The sequence below is a fragment of the Pipra filicauda genome, unplaced genomic scaffold (genome assembly GCF_003945595.2).
Source record: "Pipra filicauda isolate LSUMZ 115617 unplaced genomic scaffold, ASM394559v2 scaffold92_size2517590_pilon, whole genome shotgun sequence".
In the NCBI taxonomy this organism is placed as follows: domain Eukaryota; kingdom Metazoa; phylum Chordata; class Aves; order Passeriformes; family Pipridae; genus Pipra; species Pipra filicauda.
Genome location: NW_024105120.1, coordinates 2,255,694 through 2,260,985, shown reverse-complemented (window position 1 = coordinate 2,260,985; position 5,292 = coordinate 2,255,694).

The window sequence follows — 5,292 nt, the reverse complement described above, 5'->3', positions numbered from 1 at the left end:
TATGTGCCTTGCTGCACTGGGAATGAGATGCCGTGACCCATGCGAGGCACAGTCAGGAGGGAGAGAAGCCATTTATCACCTTTAAGGACATGAATTTGTGAAGTAATCAGAAACACTGTGAGATTCATAAATTTTGTCCCCCACAGAAGTGTGACAAGACATAGTTAGCACACGCTATTTTGACTTACACCACCAGCACTGCTTCAGCTCCATGTCTGTAGAGGGAGAAATGCATTTGGATGCCTATCAAGTTGCTAAAATTGCTGTCATTGTTATACAGTACTCAGACATAAAACATGTATGTAATTATCAGACCTGAGGTCAATGATTGTGAAAGAACTGTGAAACTCTGGTGCTAAGTTTCTTTTTGGTTTTGATACAGAGATGATAAAAGAAGCATTTAACATTAGCAGTTCAAGTCTCGTCCAGATGTGCTAAAGCTGAGAATCATTTCTGTGTTAAAGAACTATGGTAATTAAGCTTTGAGTTCTAGTTCAATATTTGTAAGCGAATTCTTAAAACAATAAATATCGGTGACTAGGAATAGAAGATGCAATGAGTGGACAAGTGCTTTGAAATTTCTGAAGTTCATTTTGCTCAAGTTGCTTATTCCTAATGAGCACATAGATAATGCCTATGCTAAAGGAAGAGTTAACTGAGTGATTTGCTTGAGAAGGTTCCAAAAGCATTTATACTTTTTCCTAGGTTAACCTAAAATGATACAAAAAACTCTGTTTCTCTTAAAAAGAAACATCAAAAGTGCATATTTCAGCATCACAGAATCACAGAATATGCTCAGTTGGAAGGGACCCACAAGGATCATTGAGTCCAACTCCTGGCTCTGCACAGGACTATCCCCAAGAGTCACACCATGTGCCTGAGAGTATTGTACAAATGCTTCTTGAACTCTGTCAGGCTTGGAGCTGTGACCACTGGGGACTCTGTTCTAGTGCCCAACCACCTTCTGGGGGAAGAATCTTTTTCTAATATCCAACCTAAACATCCCCTGACACAACTTCAGCCCATTCCCTCAGGTCCTGTCCCTGGTAACCACAGAGAGAGATCAGTGCCCACCCCTCTTCTTCCCCTTTCCCCTCACAAGGAAGTTGTAACTTCAGTGAGGTGTCCCCTCAGTCTCCTCTCCCCAAGACTGAGCAGACCCAGTGATCTCAGTCGCTCCTCACACGGCTTCCCCTCAAGGCCCTTCACCGTCTTCATTGCCTTCCTTTGGACTCTCTCTATGAGCTTAATACCTTTCTTATATTGTGGTGCCCAAAACTGCCACAATATCCAAGGTGAGGCTGTCCCAGTGCAGAGCAGAGCGGGACAATCCCCTCCCTTGACCGGCTGGTGATGCTTTACCTGATGCTCCCCAGGACACAGTTGGCCCTCCTGGCTGCCAGGGCACTGCTGACTCATATTCAGCTTGCCATCGACCATGCTTTCTCCCTGAGGATTTCTCAGACTAACAAAAAAAAAAAAAAGAAAAGGATAGATTTTCCAATTGCTTTCAAAATGTTTGCCCATCTGCCAAGTGGTTTGCATCTGACAGTCAAATACTGCTGGTGAGAACCATCAATTCCTTCAAGGACTTGACACTGCATCCAATTTGTATCCCAAGTGACTATAAAAGGAGTTGACTGCAGCTATTATTTTGTTAGATTTAGTCAAAACATTCCCAGAAGAGGCAGGAGGGCATGCTGGGAATTGTCTGATGAGCCTGCTGGGACAATAATTACACGGCCAGCAGTTTGTTCGCTTCATCTTTTGTAGCGCTTTCTTACTGGGGTTTGTGTCATTTGAGCACTTGGCTTTTTGAACTAAAGAATCTTTACTGCCATTATCTCTTTAGCTAATTCCCAGATTATGCAGTCTTGGACAAGCACTGTTTTCCAGGGCTGCTTTTGTATTACAGAAGGTATTAGAAAACTAAAACACATTCTTAAACATTCCCATTCTTACTTGCAATGAAATTTTCTGCAGCATAGCTGTGACTGAATTACAAAGAGTTGCCTGTTCTGATTGCAGTGGTTACACAGACCTTAGGCCCATTTGTGTTTTAATCCTGATTCTTTGACAAGGATGAATATCAAGATTTTCAATATATATTTTTTTTGGTTAAAACTTCACATATAAATGTTACTTCTTTTATTATTATTATTATTATTGTAACAAATTACAGCTTAAAGAGCTTTTCAAGAGCAACTCAAGTATCTGGGAAACAAAGATCTGTTAGAATTTTAATTTGCCTCAGAACCTGTTGAAAAAATAAATGGGCGTGAGCCCCTGGAAGAGAGTATGTGAAAGTATTACCAAAATATCAGTTCTGAGTTGACAGGAAAACCCAAAGGTATGAAAGGAATCATATTAAAAACAAGAAGCTGCGCTTATTCAACTGACTACAAGGGGTCCCTGATAGCTGTGAGTGCCTTTTAAAGAGCAGGTAGGCAATTAAAAAACCAGCAGTAAAAGCAAACCAAACCCAGCAAACCATCCTGCCAGGAGCAGCCTGACTGGTCCTCTCTAGGCCAGTTCCCTTCTCGGCTGCTGTTCCTGATAAAACAGACCAGCTCTGATTTATCCTAAGCCAGCCCTAGTCTCCCATTTTCTCTGGTGGGTGAAGCACATGGGCTTTCAGCAATCCTGTATGAATGCAGACACACAGCCTTGTGTCTCCTGATTTACATACATCAAGGTGAATACAAAGGAAGGAGGAGAAAAAGAGGTAAAGGAGGTAAAAATTACCACATCAGAGCCTTTTGCTGCTGCATAGGGATAAAAATGTATTGCTTGTGATTCCAGTGAAATGAGAATCTGTTGTTAGAGAGTTTACTACAATCTATCTTGTTTGTGCACTTGGGAACTTCAGAAGACTAATTTTATTGGAGTGGAGCTGGAAAAATTGGATCATTGGCCAAAGTTTACAAAAAAAACCATTTCCTTGCTGTGGAAAAATTATTAGCATTCTCACAAAGACGATTGCATCGAAACAAGAAACATACCTTAAAAGCAAAACTACTTTTGATGTGAATCCTGCAAAAAAAGCACAATAAAATATAAAAGGGCCTGTGGGATCCTATTTTCTACTGTATGCGCTGCCCAATTCCTCTCTTTGCTAATGGGTCACCTGGGATGTGACTTCCTTCCATCAGCTGAACTAGGGCATCTTAGGAGGACAGCAGGGATCCAAAGATTTCCTAAAAGACACGTCGATGCTATAACCAGTTTCTTCAAGGGGGAAATAACATCATAGATACTTCACCTCACTGTTACTTACACAGCAAAAGTGTAACTTGATTCACCAGGCAGAATCAGCCCCAGCAATCTTCTGACAGAAGTTAGAACTGGAAAAAAGTCCCAAGAAATTACCTTATGGACAAAGAAGAAATGACAGCTTTATATAGTGAAAGTTGCTTTGTTTGTTGTTCCGTTCATTAAAAATTTGGCTTAACTCAGAAGCATGAGAATTTATATTCCTTTGAAGTGTTTAGTAAATTAAAGTAATCCATATCTTTTTGAATACTGAATATCTGTCGGAGGTCAATTGTGTGTTTTGTGTTCCTCATAAGATTATTTTCTCTTATATTTTTACCTCCTGATCTGTTGAGCTCCCTTTAATTTTATTTTCCATAAAAAAAGGCACTCTAGCTCAGGACCACATTACTTAAATCTAAATTTAATTATCATTCTATCTAACTTCTTTTATATTGAAGCAAGACTCATTGATTTTCAATTTACAGTTATTTTAATTAGAAAACCCCCTCACCCGAAGTACAATAAAAAGAATGCAAAATGCTTTTGTAAATAATAGCTAACTGTAGCAGGATTGCAAATAAAGGGCGTTTTTTGTTGCTGGGTGGGGATTTTTATTTTGTTTGCTTGGTTTGGTTTTTAGTTGGTTTTGTTTGGTTGGTTGGTTTGGTTTTTTCTGGTTTTGTTTCTTTTTCTTGATGGGGGGATGTTCAGAAGTGATACACCCCAGCAAAGAGGAAGTCAGGCAAAAATGCCAGGAGGGCTGCATGGATGGACAAAGAGTTCCTGTACAAACTCAGACACAAAAAGGAAGCCTACAGAGGGTGGATGCAATGACAAGTAGCCTGCAAGAAATACAGAGAGATTGTCTGAGCAGCCAGTGATCATATTAGGAAAGCTAAAACCCTTAAAGAATTAAACCTGGCCACAGATGTCAAGGGCAAGAAGAAAAGCTTCTGTAGTTAAGTCAGTGGTAAAAGGAAGACTAGGGAAAATGTGGGCCCTCCATGGAAGAAAATGGGAGACCTGGTTCCCCAGGACATGGAGAAGGCTGAGAATGACTTTTTAGCCTCAGTCTGCTCTGGCAAGTGCTCCGGCCACACAGCCAGAGTTGCAGAAGGCAAAGCCGGGGACTGGGAGAAGGAATCACTGCCTGCTCTAGGAGAAGATCAGGGTCAAGACCATCTAAGGAACCTGAAGGTGCACAAGCCCATGGGACCTGATGAGATGCAGCCGCGGGTCCTGAGGCTGAAGACGTGGTTAAGGCACTGTCCATCATATCTGGGAAGCTGTGTCAGTCCAGTGAAGTTCCCACTCACTGAAAAAGGGGAAATATAACCCCTTCCCTTCCCACCTTCTCCATTTCCTCTGTGAAACCTGTCGATGCAGCCATGTGTTCTTAAGAGGCTGTTGCATTTCAGGGATGGTCAAAGTTGATTTTCTACAGCTTAGTCTTTCCACGTGCTGTGGAGACTCAGTAAGTTAAAACAAGCATACCAATATGAGGTATTTATTATCTTTAGACTGTCCTGGGGACAACTTTTGTCTTTCTAAATTCAAAACTTTTCAATAAAAGAAGAAAAATTCCCAGTAGGATAACTTGCATCAAATTTTACTGTATATTTTTCCTAATATTGCCTGACTTATTTTACAGATGGCCTTTCCAGGGCTCCAGACAGAAAAGCTCATGAGCTCCTAGCACATCTCAGTTCTAGGAGGCTTCATAAATTATTCATGTCTACACACCTCCCCCTACCCACCAACTAAACATCACTACAAACACTCTAAAGAAAGGTGCATAAAGTGAAGCAATTTAATTGTAGCACCTGAAATCCAGGCTCACCAACACTCTGTTGTTCTGGAGCTGCTTTCTTTTACTACTGGTTTCTTTGTATTATATTTGGTTTGGTTTACTCAAGAGGCAAAAGTCCTTTCTGACATTAGAGTTACTCTAAAGCAAATCCATGGAAACCTGTGTGGGCACAGCACCTCCTGGTCTGCAATCAGACTTAGGCACAAAGCCAGGATTTATAAATCTGG